We start from the raw sequence: 15,899 nt of genomic DNA, 5'->3' as shown, positions 1-15,899 counted from the left end.
CTGATGACTTAGGGTTTGTTATCCTTGAGTATATCTGGCTGCTATTATTGCAATGTGGAAGTATAATATCAGATGTTCTCTTCAATGGTAGGTTGTTTTACCGATGTTGCAGAGGTAATACAGACTTTCTTCCTCATCTCCTTTTTAGATTACACAATTCAATGATTTTCTGCACAGTATTTTCTAATGAATATATAAATGTGAAAGAAAAGATTATGGCTGTTTCTTTTTTCACTTAGTTGTTTTTTTTTTCTTTCTAGGTACATAATAACTTCAAAACTAAATAAAAAGTGATCCCAGCCTTGCCAAAAAACTGCCTCTTACAAGGTCAGCAGTGAATAAAGAATACTAAACATTGCACTTCTGTTGCAGTAGTTGGAAGAGCAGTGAGTAAAGCAGCATTAAGGACAAACTTGCTATAAAACTGCCTACTCAGTGAGCACTGAACTCACATTGCCAAATTGCCTAAAAACATCTAGGTTCTTCTCTAAAGATCCCCCACACTGATCCAATTTTGCAAAGGCAAGCAACTAGGTAGTGCATTGAAACTAGCTACAGTAATTAGCACCTTCTCCATCTACGGTTAATTGCCTGCATAAAAACAAGAGTCATAATCACACTGTACTCCAGCTCTGTCACTTGGTTACACTAATTGTGCAGCCATCAAATTTTGAAACATAAAACAATGCAGTGATAAACAGGATCTTTAATATTCAACACAAGTGTTTAATTGGGTCTCAAGGAGGCAAAATGTATGATCTGTGCTTGTGATGAAGTAGACCACTGGACTTATTACATGTACTTGAAAGAAGACAAGACTGCAGAAGTTGTGAAAGATCACATTGTATTGCTACTTGATAGAGCATGAATACGTAACACAAAGGTGGCCACCAGTAATAATCTTTCCTGTAGCCCTGTAACTTATTGTTTTGCCATTACAAGGAAGAGGATCATAGACCTCTAAGCTTGCTCATCTTACTACCATCTTAATGTGGTATGTGGTACACATTGAAGTCCAAATATCAGTGCACATAAATCATTTTAGCAGCTAACAAGAGTGGCTTTATATACTCATTATTGCATGGAGGATATTTTAAGAAAGACTTTGCATGCCCATCTGTGAGGGCCATGATTTTCAAGGACTGCTGAACAGGTCATCTTTAAAAAATCAGACCTTTTTATATTATTTCCAGCAAGGTGCCTTAAAACACAATTTCTAAAATCAGTAATCTTTTAAAACTCAGCTTTGTTGTATTGTGTTGGTTTGATCCTGGTGAGTGAACAAACACCCACCCTGCTGCTCGCACTTTCCTTTGCCATGGGATTGGGAAAAAATATAAGGAAGGTGAAAAGACTTGTGGATCAAGATAATAACAGTGTAATAAGGAAAGCAAAAGTGTTGCACACAGGCAAAGCAAAAAGAAGAATTCTTTCACTGCTTCCCACCAGTAGGCAGATGTTCAGCCTCTTCCAGGACAGCAGGGCCCCAGCATGCATAGTGATTACTTGGGAAGACAAACACCATAACCACAAATGTCCTCCCTTCCTCCTCCTTTCCCCCAGCTTTTACTGCTGAGCACGATGTCATATGGTACAGGATATCCATTTGGTCTCCGGGGGGCCAGCATTCCCAGCTGTGTCCCCTCCCAACCTCTTGCCCACCCCGAGCCTACTGGCCTTCAGAGGAGCAGTTCAGAGAGACAACCTTGACACTGTGCCAGCAGTCCTCAGCAGCAGCCAATACACTGGTGTGTTATCAGCACTGGTTTAGCCACAAATGCAAAGCACAGCACACATGGGCTGCTGTGAACTCCATCCCCGCCAGACCCCATACAAGTACTTTCCATATTTGGTTTCTCCGGTGTTCCTGTAGACTTTGACAGCACTGGTTTGTCTAGGTACCGTTTGTGCTATGACATCTATTATTTTTTGACATATATGCTGATTGCAAGCCCACTGGGCAATGAAGCTAACTCTTCTATAATGAATAGTAAATTAATGCTCTCAGCCTATGTAGAAGAGGGATTATAAATAATCTAGAATACTTAAAGCATTACAGCATTATGCTTGGAAAATACCTTAATACAAGTCTAAAATATGTATTGTAATGTTTTAATACCGCAGCCCAATTATACAACCAGACACTGCATTTCCACCTTTAAGAAAAATCAAAATTATTAGGCTTTATTACACTTTAATTCAGTAAAACTTTACCTTGTCTGTGACGGTCTTCTTGAAGTAAAATTCCTAGAATTGACGAAGTAGTCATAGACTTATAGAACTCTTTTCGAATGTTTGAAAGAAATCTTTTGATGGATGGGTGGTGCCTCAAAATAAGTACTCCTCATTTAGGTTAAAGAAAGAACTGGATAAATGTGCTGTGTTGAAATCTAGCCTCTATTCCAAGACAGGCTGCTTGTGACAATACACACACAGATCTGGATTGTAGCTGCACGTCTACGCTGAGGCACAAACACACACACACACTACCCACACACACCATAAAGAGGGAACAATTATACATTAGATACACAAAAATACCTGAAAAGGAAACAAGAAAGAGCTTTCTATTAAAGTACTGGCTTGGAAGACATCTGTGACAAAGAAGCTATCCCTACCTGATTGCTGCTACTTCTCTTGTCAAGGAAATAGGCCATTCTGGGCCTTTTGGTGAACAAGGAGGACTTGCTTGCTGTAAGGATCCCGGCAGTGTAGAAAAAGCCTTACAAGCTTCTCCTTCAGGGCTGGAGAAGTAGGAATCATAGAATGGTTTGGGTTGGAAAGGACCTTAAAGATCATCAAGTTCCAAGCCCCCTGCCATGGGCAGGGACACCTCCCACTAGACCAGGTTGCTCAAAGCCTCATCCAGCCTGGCCTTGAACACCTCCAGGGATGGGGCATCCACAGCTTCTCTGGGCAACCTGTTCCAGTGTCTCACCACCCTCACAGTGAAAAATTTCTTCCTTATATCTAATCTAAATCTACCCTCTTTCAGCTTATAACTATTACCCCTTGTCCTGTCACTACACTCCCTGATAGTGAGTGTTTCTCCATCTCTCCTGTGGGCCCCCCTTCAGGTACTGGTAGGCTGCTATTAGGTCTCCTTGAAAGCTTTCTTCTGCATTGTGCTTTACTGATTTCACAGTCAGCTTGCTCACTTGGAAACTCACCCTGAAGTCCAGTTAATATATTGAATCTTTTTACACTTACATATTGGTTTCCTACATCCTCACCAAAGATCCTGAAGATGGCTTCTACTATGCCTTTGCAATGCAATTTATACCTCTGTATGCTGTAATCAAGGACATACTCTGAAGATGAGGCAAAAGCACAGGTCAGCTACCTTGTCCTACATGACTTTTACTACCACTTGAGAGATGTAACATGAGTCTGTAAGACAATGTGGCTTTTATTGCTGGCGTTGTGAGGCTGGCAGCTGAGGTATCCAACATAATGTGTGAATGAAGTAGTCTTAACATAGACTAACAAACACACAAAAAATCACAACTCCTCTGCACTCTCCACGATTCTTTTTCCAAAGTGGAGGGGCAACAGTATACTCTGTACAATTTCCATAGGCACTATCTTTACATTCCACCTCTTCCCATTCTTGTGCAGCTGGATGCCACCCTCCACTTGTATTTCCTGGTAAATCATTCCAACCTCTGTGACGTGTATGAGGACTTTTTATACGAAAAACACTCAAAACAGTGGGTAGCTTTAGTACTATACCCTCACCTAACAGAGGTTTAGTCTGTTTATAGCCAAATCTTCAGGCACACTGAATGGCACCTCTTACTTCATATACATCCTCTCATTAACGTAACAGCCTAAATGCTCACCTGTTGTGATAAAAATTGTAAAATTTGTCTGTAATTATAAGCTACTTTTTGACTTTCTTCAGCAACAGAATAAGAGCAATTTGCTTTTGGCTTGTGCAAGTGGTATTGTTTCTTTGTTCTGATTATATCTGACAGTGTTCCCAGGGCTGCAATATATGTTGCAGGGCCACTGCTTGCGGCAGAAAAACAATCACCACAGCTGGTATACAATTACACTGTACTAATTGAAGCAGAAGAGATTTCCTGAGCAGTAATGAGTAGCAGAGAATGTTTAATGGACCAAATTGCTGCAGAAGCCAATCTCAGTCACTCACTACTCCTTCAGTAGCTGTCCTATGCTAAGTCCAGCTCAGCAACTACACAAAATATCAGATGAAAACCCAAGTGTACATTGAATAATATGATCTTGAATGTTTTCATGAACATATAAAGCTTTAAAGGTGGTATTTTTTGCACCAGTAAAAGTCACATAGTGCCCAGATCAACAGAGTGTCTCAACTTCTAGACTGGAATTAGTTGTTGGACAAAAGACCAGAGTCAAAACCACCTAACATGCCTCTTTATGATCAGTTGATCACAACAAATTTATGTCTATCTTAGTTTACTTTTTTTCTACTTTTACTTCACTTAGGAAGAACAAAATGACTGAGTTTTTTCATAATATTTATCGGTGTTTATGATGCAAATTCCTGTCAGACAGATGAAAAAGCAGGAACTCTGCTCCCTACTGCAATGCATGAGAGGCAGAAAAAGTTTTCTCAGCTCAGAAAACCATCTCAGATTTCTGGACCAGTGGTCTTGTCTCCTGCTCCTTCTCCTCCAAGGAAAGTGTTGCCTAACCCAGGACACCTTTTATTTGCGATGACTGAGGTTTCTCACAGGGTGACTTATCAGCTACAATAGCTCTCCCAAAGAAATCCACCCAGGAAGGATGAGATGGCTTATCTCACCAAAAAAAGTCATGTGGCAATAAGCAGCCCCAACCATAGGCAGGGCACAGCAATGCAAATGCTAACATTATGAGACTACTCCATCAGCAGAATGTACATCCCAAATTGTTCTGCTATGTCCAATCTGATTCAGATTCTTGTTAACAGATAGGTCATGTTTACCCTGAAGCTAACCTGCTTTCTATTGCAGTCCTTTAAAATCAGATGCAGGCAAAGAAATGTGTGAAGAGAAGTTTGAGACCCGCAGTAAAGAAGAAGAAAATATATGGCTATGCTGAGTAATATGGACACTATTCCTTTTACTACACTTATTCAGACACATTCAGCCAGAGGACTGGTGCTCATTGTGATGCAGGACAGCCAAAAAATTACCTCCATCTCTTTAATTCACGGGAGCCTGGCAGAAACACCCCATGCTGCAAAGCAAATTCGTACTTTTCCTGCCTTTATTTACTGTTGTCTCACCTCACTGTTACCTTTTGACCACCATCTTCTGTTCCAGTACAGAACAAAAGACTCGGTGATGCTTCTGCTCCATTTGTGTGTCATCCCAAAGGGAAAGCAGGCAGGTGAACTAGGTGCTGCTCTTTGTGTATATATCCTTTCTCCACCACCGTGAACCTTTCCTTTTTCTGGTATCAAGGGACAACTACACTCTTGTAGCTACTCCTCAGCATTAATTTGGATTTAAGAAGGGGACTGCAGATAAGTGTCTAAACCTCTGCATATGGACATACAGCTAGTCTCAGAAAACACATCCTATATGAAAAAAAAAGCAAAGAAAAGCATTAAATTGTGCAAATGATAACAGAGCTTCTAACTTTTGCTAGCATGAGCATTACCACCTTGCAAGGCTATACACAGCTTTGCAAGCACTTTTTCCCCCTTACTTAATGAGCAACCTTGACTGTTGAAAAATATGCCACCCCTGCTGGTGCTCCAGATTGCTCAGAATTTTTTTGTCAGAGTAACCCTGGAGACAAGAAAAAGTTATCCTGTCTTAGGAGAGTGCAGCCACTGTCTTGGACTCAGGCAGTGTAAATCTTTGATGCAAAGCTGCTATGAGGAAACCTGACCTTGGTCTTGGGCTAATAAAGAAGGGGCTAGATAAAAAAGAACGCAATACATCATGGCACTTCCAGAGTAAACATCTCTGGTTCTTCCTCCACTAAGAAACTGACAAAATGTCTTTCGGACATGTGATACGACTCAACACAGGGACAAAGACAAGTGCCAGAAAAGGACAAATAGTGTGTTCGACATTCACATCTGCATAACCACCAGGCTGCTCAGGTTTAATATGACCATTTGATGAGGCTGCATTCTGATTACAGCCTGTCTGTGCAAAATCAACACCAAGGAATGAGTTAAACTGTGAACTAGTTTGAAGGAATAATTGTGCAGGCTGATGAAAACTACAAAGCACTTCCTTGGATTGCCAGCCTCCCTCCAGAAAGAAGGTATAGCGGTTCCACTAACAAGCCAAATACACTTAGGGTAGCAAAAACAGGCCACCTCCAGCACAAGAATGCGTGATTGCATCAGTACTTCATATGTGTTTCTTTGGTAGCACCAGAAACTGGAAAAAGCAATGACATTTCTAAACATAGCATACAAAAGAGTCCCAATCACCATCTACTCCTGCTTCCCAGACATCTGTAATGAAACTTTCCTCTTTTCACAGTATTTTCCACCTTGGCTCCTACTGAAAACAGGTAGAAGTTACAATTTTTAAAAGAACGTAGAAAGGCTAGAGACAAAAATCATAATTTCTTTTGAACCAGAGTCAGATCACAGCTCCCTGCAGCCTCCTTGGAAATGCTCAGCTCTGCTATTTTTGTCACTTAAGAGAGATGTTAAAGATAGAAAATTCTTGCCTAAAGAGTCTTTACATTATTACGTTAAAACCTACTGTACTCACAATGCAGCAGGATAGACATAACACAAGCCTAAATATACAGTGCATACAGTGCTGCTGTTCCTGCGCAAGGGAAAGTAGACCCAAATGTGAGTACCTGCAGCCCTCTGAATGAAATATTCTCCAGAAGAGACACCACAGGATATCTGAATTACCCTGATGACTTACACATGAAAAATGATTAAAAGTTTTCAAGTAATGAGGATGACTGAAAATAATTGTATCACCTGACACAAATGGTTAATGCAAAAAGCAGAATTTAAAGATACATTGGAAGTTATTTTCAAGGCTGCAAGGGCCAAACATGTCATCTACTAATAAAACCTACTACCACATTGTTATTGTATCCTTCCAGTTACATTAATGCTCTGATGTGATTAAGGAAATATCTCAGTTATTTTATGCTTGACTTCTTTTCCTCTGTGAGGCTGTAATTTATGTGTCACTAACGGGATTGTCTCTGAATTAGAGCTCCTGACAAATTCTGCTCCTGAATGTGCCTTAAGTTCCCACATGAACTAGGGAAACAATTCGCAGGTGTTGAGGTATCATTTGGTTTCTAGCAATTGATAGGGCTGAAATCAGCAAGGCAAAGGACCTACTGTCTTTTAAAAGAAGGTGGCTAACAACATAAAATTAACCTTTCAAAGTGTATGTTTTTAGCTTGGATTCAGGCACAGTGCACCCAGTGTGGATATATTCAGATTCTCCTGCATAGCTGTGACACAGCCTCAGCAAAATAGGGGCAAGTTATAGAAACTATGGGAAAACTGACTGCAGTGGAAGTCAAACTGAAGTTTCATCTTAGTGTCATGTGGCTTTTCATCCCAATAGAACGTGCTAGCCAAAGGTTTTCAGCAAGTGCGAGGGGGTTCAAGCACAAACAGACTCACAAAGTTGTTGTACTTCTAGAGACTGAAAGTAAATGGGTTTCTGTTTTGCCATAGATTTGCTGCAAAAATACCTACAGGCTTTCACCCCTTCCCTCAATTAAAACTGTAGCTTGACCATGTTTTTCTATGGTGTTGAGTACCAGGCACAACAGGGACATTGGGCTTATGTTCGTAAGCCCACTCATGACTGTCACTATCTGGCATGTGAAATGCTGCCTCCAAATCTGAGACGACAGAGAATGTCATGTACCAAACATCAAGGAAACATCCTCTCCCCCTATTTCAAGATAGTCCTGCTGCCTTCACTTCCGCAATTTGAGGATGTCTTGCCTAAATAAGGGATTGCCTTTCAGTGTATCAGCAAACCTCCAGCCAGAGAAGATTGTTCTGTTGCAGTTACTCTACTTTTCAGCAACAAGCTGGAGATCTACATATCAGCTTGAGCTGTATCTGGAGTAGCTTGTGCTCCCTGAAGCACCTCCCTTAGATTTAATTTTTCCCAAGCAGAGTAAAAAGCAAAAATACCTTAATTTAATAAAAATGTTCATAAACTAAATTGATTCATAATTAATAATCAAATTTAGTTATTAAAAGTAATTGATAATTTTCTCTTTACTTTCCTGGCCTCTGAAAATAAATAAAAGCACTTAGAGGAAGATTGGGAATAAAATTCAGTGGAAAGCATGAGTTAAATTTTCGGCAACTTCATTGTTCCCTTCCCTGGCCTGCTCGTAACACAGAATATGGTTTGCCAGCAATTTTTAACGCAGATTTGAGCATGGAAGGCTCTGGTCAAAAGCTACGACAGCTGAACTAAAGAAGGACTCTCTTGGCCTCTCTGTATAGGCATTGTCCAAAGAACTAAGTCAGAAAATTACAGCCTTGGGAAAACAATAACAAAGGCATACATTAATTATATTCCATGGAGAACTGTATCTGAGAGAAACTCTAGCAAAGGCTAACATGAAATTTTACAGATACAGTATCGCATCAGTACTATATATGAATGTAGCTGAACGCACAGGAACAGGACAGAAAGACGGGAGAGCCAACCTGGGTCTACCAGCTACTGATACTTGGTACAGGCAGAAAAAATGGTATGTTATATACGTAGAAGCAGACAATCAGCAGTTGAAAGTGAACCAAACAGCTTTTAAGTGATCCTCTGACAGTGCTAAAACACTACAGAGTACCCCTGTTGCTTTCCACAGACCAGTTTCTGGCCAAATCAGCCATCTAGCCAGAAGACCAGAAATATTTTTGTGTGTAGTATCAGCCAAAGCCTTTGCTGAGTCACTTTGCATTTTTATATGTCAACCAGCATAGAAATAGATATGAGAATTCAATTACTTATTCATGCAGTTGTATTAGCTCAGCATTTCCCAGACTTCTGAGCTTTTGCTGGTAGTCTGCAGGTCTACCCTGCATTCATTCTGCTGCCTGCCTTACACCATTATATGAATGGGTATAAATCACCCAGCAGAGTACTGCCTGGCATCTCTCATTAGCATCCTTTAATTACAGCAAGACTCAATGGCATGTCATTTACTTGCAAAAACTATTCACTGTATATTACAAAAGTGATTATAAACTAATCCCTAAGCTTTGGCTTCATCTTGGACCTGACATTTTTATAGACATCTATATTTCATTCTGGTAGTTCATGACAACACACCTCCTTGACTAAGCTGTTGCTTGTTAATAAGCAATCTATCCTAATACATTATCTCACACTTTGTTAAGCACAGGTAAACAAGAGGCTGGGAAATTCTTTTATTGCTTATTTGACTTGTTAGTAAATGTTCACACTAATTTCATAGAATGGCCTGGGTTGAAAAGGACCTTAAAGATCATCTAGTTTCAACCCCCCTGCTGTGGGCAGGGTTGCCAACCACTAGAGCAGACTGCCCAGGGCCCCATCCAGCCTGGCCTTGAACGCCTCCAGGGATGGGGCATCCACAGCTTCTCTGGGCAACCTGTTCCAGTGCCTCGCCATCCTCTGAGTGAAAAATTTCCACCTAATATCCAACCTAAATCTCCCCTCTCTTAGTTTAAAACCATTCCACCTCATCCTGTCACTATCAACCCCTGTAAATAGTCTCTCCTGCTCCTGTTTATAGGCTCCCTTCAAGTACTGGAAGGCCGCAATGAGGTCTCCCTGGAGCCTTCTCTTCTCCAAGCTAAACAAGCCCAGTTCCCTCAACCTTTCCTCATAGGAGAGGTGCTCCAGCCCTCTGATCATCTTTGTGGCCCTCCTCTGGACTCATTCCAAGAGCTCCACATCTTTCTTGTGCTGGGGACCCCAGGCCTGGACACAGTACTCCAGATGGGGTCTCACAAGAGCAGAGTAGAGGGGGACAATCACCTCCCTCTCCCTGCTGGCCACCCCTTTTTTAATGCAGACCAGGAGATAGTTGGCCCTCCAGGCTGCAAACGCAATTTGATATAGTCTCCCTCTTAGCTCCTACTTGCTGATTCCAGTGACTAAAAGAAAAATTACATTTCAGCTGGAGTTATGTAAGTTTTGTACAAATACAAACTAACATGCTCTGCCTCCATGTTGGCCCCTTTACCTTAGCTCTCTTGCTGTCCCTTCTCTTTTCAGAAGTGGTGGCAATGAAGTCCAGCTGAAAAAGGACTCTTCTAGGCAATACTTACCTCTGCTCAACATAGTCTGAGTAAAACAACTGGATCAGGGTTCTCAAGAACACTACCACAGAAGAGGCAAAACTGTACTTAAACTTCAGGAAAGCAAGAAAAAGGGGAGGTGGAAAAGAGGAAGAGGTTTATACAGGAATTTGGAATCTGGCAAGCAGGTGGGGGGGAATCATAATCTCAGATCTAAATACTTAAAACTCCTACTCAGTCCAGTTTTAGAGATCTGAGACCTTTTGTAACAATAGCCCTTTGTATAAACCAAGCCAAGAAAGCCAGACAACAGAATAAAGTTTTTGCCTCACAGCATAAGGCTGAGTTGCATATAGTCTGCAGTCTTAGTGAATGATCTACAGGGAATCCTGTCATTGCTCTCTACATAAACGTCATCATCACCTTAGCTGATCAAACTGGATTGTGTTTTTAGATCTAACATACTTAAATACAAAAGGGGTTTCCAATTGACAGAAGTAAAACAAATACTTCATTGTGTAAGTGCAAAGTCAAGATTACCCACTTTGGTCGCTTACTGAAAGAAAGAAAAAGCACCACATTCTGTAGGGAGTATACGCCATTTTCCATTTAGGCTGGGAAGAAATGCAGTTAGCCCCACTAGTCAAATACAGAAATCCTGACTATGAATTAGTTTTTCTCCACCACACTGAACACAGTCATCTTTATACTGGGTGAAGTGGGCAATATTAACACCCTAAATCAACCAGGATTTAGTTTCACGCCCACATAGAAGGTTCGGCACACTAAATGACTGAAACGTACCACATTTGTGAAAGATTTGTTTTTCTAAGACGTGCTTCAGTGTACAACTGCTAGATTGCTGCTAGAAATGGCAGTCGTGAGAGGAGAAAACATGATAAGCAAAACCACAGATACTGTCTAGAGACAAGCACATCTTCAAGAAAGGATGAAAGAAAATATTCACTCAATTTAAGACATTAATTCAAAGTAGAAATTGCTAAGCAAAGCACAATGAGGGCATGTTCTCAGTTCCATGAACCACTTCTGGCCTTGAATCCACCAGCAGAATGTTCTGGTTTCCCCACTGAGGACAACTAATGGAAAACTTCTCATCTGCTAGACCCAGAATGTTTACACTGCTTTGTAACGCATATTTCCATCAAAACCTTATTTGTACTGGAGGACCCATGGCCTTTTCATACAGCTAATAGGAACTGACTATTTAAAGCAGTGACCACCATTTCCTGAGATTCATTTAAAGTAAAACAAAGAAATAGGCAGTAATTATTCTACATTACAGTTTAAAGGTAATCCTGCAAAGGTGAATAATGCTTTTTACTAATAAGTGTTCTCCCCAAAATATTCTCACTGTAAAAGTCAACTCCCATGGGAAACATGAAAAACACCCTTTCACCACAGCATTTGATACAAGAATAGAGAAATGGGGGAAAGGAAATACAGGAAATTACAAAAAACCAATCCTTTTATCTGCTCCTTTGTTTATTGTAAGGTGTGCTACACCACTCTGTACAAACCACTTTTAGAGCAAAAAAAAAAAAAATTAGTTGCTGAGACAAAAAATTCTACAGCAGGGTCCAGCTGTGACTCATGCACAGATGCACAGAAACAGCAGATGCTCTTGGTTCATGCGCCTATGTCATCTTTGGAGTTTGCACAAATTGACAACAGGAGTGATGACAAAAATAAAAAATTGTACAACAGAAGTAACGTCAGAATAGGAGAAAGTAGTTTAGTACACCACCTTCTTCTGTCAGATCGGCTGTAGGTGAAAGTCAGCTAACAAAAAACATTTTAGCCAGTCTTTGAAAAGTTATTTCTCTATAAATCTCCATTGTTCCATCTTGAGATTCCTAAATAATGCCACGAGAATGACTGGTTACCATGCTGCAGAATTAATGGACTTCTACCAGCAGAACATCTTTCCCTCTCTCCTCAGGAAAGAGGTGCACACTTTTTCTTGGCATATGAAAACACAGAAGGCAGCAGCCAAACTGCACATTTAATTTCCATTTGTCTCAGGAATCAACAGAAACCTCTGAAAAGGAAAAACATAAAACTTACTTTTTTGCCTCTTTTTTTCCTACTATTTTTTGATCAGTAAAACAGTAATGCCATCTCCATCAGGAGATTAATTTCATGAAACAACAGTGATTTTGTCATTTGTATTATGGCAAAGATTAAAGTATGGCAAGAACAAGAAAAATATGTCAAAGATGTCAAAGTGGATATAAGTAAAATGCACTTTATATAAAACCATATATTCCAGAAATAAATGGGTTATTGCATACATTAAGTGTCCTAGGCAGTCTTAAACCATTTGGCAGGGTCTCTGCCTTCTGTGCATCCTCCTGTCTCAGGTGTCGGGCTAACAGCTGCTTCACGGGTAGATAAAATTCTGGTCTCAAGGGCTAATGCACACATATATTTACTCTTGGGCAGTGATGGCCATCACTCATCTGGTGGCAAAAACTATGACAAAGTGCCAGGTTTTGGTACACTAATTTTGGATGTTCTTAAATACCAACATGCTATAAAATATTGCTGCTTTGCTCAAAATTCTTTAGCCTGAAGAAGAGAAGGCTCCAGGGACACCTTGCGGTGGCCTTTCTATACTTAAAGAGGGCTTGTAAGAAAGATGGAGAGAGACTTTTTACCAGCATCTGTAGTGATAGGACAAGGCATAACAGTTTTAAACAAAGACAGGGTAAATTTAGATTAGATATAAGGAAGAAGTTTTTTACTGTGAGGGTGGTGAGGCACTGGAACAGGTTGCCCAGGGAAGCTGTGGATGCCCCATCCCTGGAGGTGTTCAAGGCCAGGCTGGATGAGGCTTTGAGCAACCTGGGCTAGTGGGAGGTGTCCCTGCCCATGGCAGGGGTGTTTGACTAGGTGATCTTTAAAGGTCAAATTTAAGCTAATCACTGACAGGTATGTCTTTAGGACAGCCTTATGACAACGTCTTCCTTTCAGATTGTGTTCCATCTTATATAAACTTCGCCTTAAACAGGTGTTAAGACAACCATACACTGTGTAATCAGCCTCTTGGTTATCACAGTTGGGGTTCCATGTTTTTGTCCAAAAGCCTCCTGTGGCTCAGACTCACAGTAATCAGCCCAGATCCCTCAGTTTCTAAGAGGTCCAACAGTCCATACCATTGTACTCAAGGTGCAGGGTGCCCTACACACTCTTAAGACAGTCCAATTTTTCCTAGAGGCTGTTGTTAAGAGGAAGCAGTGATCTCCTTCTAGCTGAAGAAATCGTTAATTGAATCTTTTATGAATTATGCAAGGAAGTCAACAATTTCTAACCCTGTAATTATTGTTATTTGTTCAGCTCACTCACAGCTCTTTTATAAAGAAGCAGGCTTCAGTTCCAGCTGTCTGCTGCACATATGTACATGTGCAGGTGTCAAAAGCAAGGGAACTGAAGAAAGAAAAGGACTACCTGGACCAAAGAATTCAGAATAATTCTGCTACCAGAAAATTACCACTCCACAGATCAGTTTCCTTGGACCATAAAAACTAGAAATTTCAAAAATGTATTTCTTCAATAAACCAAGGCTGTCTTTATTATTTCATGCGCTTTTTTGTAGTTTTAAACCAACAAGGTAAGACCATTCCTGTGCCTAAAGTCAAAACAATTCCATCACAGCCAAGTTAGAAGGAGTGAGTGCAAACTGGGAAGGAAGCTGTTACTGGTTGGGAGCTAGCAAGTCATGGGCTGAGTAGTCTTATGCCAAGACTAAGAAAAAGCCATAAAAGTTAAGAGCCAAGCACCTAGGCAGGAGTGAGAAAGTATGACTCCAGAAAATGTGAACATTGTTACTCTGAATCCTACAGCAACGTTCATTCCACTGCTAAGAGTCATAAATTTCCAGTTTAATTGCAACTACTGATTAATTAAGGGTGAGCAAAAGCACACACTTCTACCACAGTGTCAGAAACACAACTTGCATGAATTCAGACAAGACTGTAGGACTCAGAGAGACCTCAACTCATATGAAAGCTGCCTGTTGAAACAATATGGCCTATGAGCTGAAAGAATATCCTTTCCTTGGGCTTCAACTATTAACAGCACAGATCTGTCACACCTTAAATGTTCAAACATCTTACCCTGAAAGTTAATTTCAGTTGTTAGAAGACACATTAAAATGAACAAGAAGACAACAATGTTGAGTGCTAGTTTTAATAAAATGAAGAAAGGATGACAGCTCCCATCAAAATGGCATTTATGCACCACTGGAAAACATTTAACTTAACAAAACCTATTTTATCAAGTTAGCTCTGTTCTGCCTTACATCTGTTCTGTAAGTAACAGAAATATTCAAGGCTGTACACAAATCTATGATTGTGATGCATTAAAGGGGTATGCTATAAGGGAGGTTAAGGGAAAGCCATTTCACCAGCACTAGCACATCCATGTAAAATGCTACACACTGAAGCTGCAAAAACCTAAACTGTGTTAACAGTTTTTAGTTTAATACAAAGTATTCTTAATGTCATCAGCACATGGACTCAGATTTCAGACTTTTTTCTTTAAGTCTCAAATGAGGTTTCTTGTTCAAAAACCCACTCCAACGCTTGTCTCCATGTCTTTTGGCACTTAAATGACCTGATTTTTGTGCTTCACACTTCTGAAAAATCAAGACGCTTATTTGCATTCATGAGTAACAATACAGACGTCTGTTCCCTCACTTCTGTACAGACAGACGGTCTCACCTGTAGCATACAAGGAACACTGGGGACTCAGATTACACAACTACTGTTAATCCTGCTTGATACTATGCAAGCCATTTCTAACCCCAGAAGCATTATTATTTTGGCAATAAGTGGATTGTAAAAGTGGATTTATTATCAGCCTCTTGAATACTCTGCAGATGTTTTAAACTTATTGCTACACAGCTTAATGTTCCCTAAATATACTGTTTTCAGTCTTTACACAGTTTAGCAATTAGAATACAGCATATAATTACTCTTTTTCATAAAAATATGTATTAGAAGAGAGCGTGCTTTATCACATAGATTATGACTCAAAAGGAAAACACTTTTAGTCAAAGGACTGAGATGTTCATTATGCAATTAAATTAGTCCAATGTTGTAACAGAAGTACATTTAAGATTTGCAGCAAGTTTAGCTTCCTAAGTCAATCAAATACATTCTACCAGGCAACATGCCTCCTTAAGCATTTGCTTAAAACTTAAGCACAAAACACAGCACATGCTTCAGTGCTTTGCAGCACTTTCTACCACACTGGTGTCTAATTCACAAAAGCAAACACACACTATAGCATTGATACAACAGTTATGTACTGAAGCATCACACATTTCCTGCACAAATACAATATTGTACTTCATTATTTTTGCTATAAGGTTGCAGAATATCCTAAACCCCACGAGGAACAACTACGTCTACTAACAGTACTTGTGCAACTTCATTGTCTCATAGCCTCAGTTACAGGACAAGGAAATAAAATACATACCTGCTTCTTTCAAAAGCAAAGATGGGAGAAAACGTTAGGACAAATTGTCACTGGCAGCCAAGTACCTTTTTTTGAACAGGTCTTCCATCCTTATCTCGACAAATGCATCACGATGCATCCAATCCATTTTTAAATAGAAAGGGCTGGCGTTTGACTTGACTCTTTC

Source organism: Pterocles gutturalis, unplaced genomic scaffold (assembly GCF_000699245.1).
Source record: "Pterocles gutturalis isolate BGI_N339 unplaced genomic scaffold, ASM69924v1 scaffold18104, whole genome shotgun sequence".
Taxonomy (NCBI): Eukaryota; Metazoa; Chordata; class Aves; order Pterocliformes; family Pteroclidae; genus Pterocles; species Pterocles gutturalis.
This window is presented reverse-complemented; position numbering follows the sequence as displayed.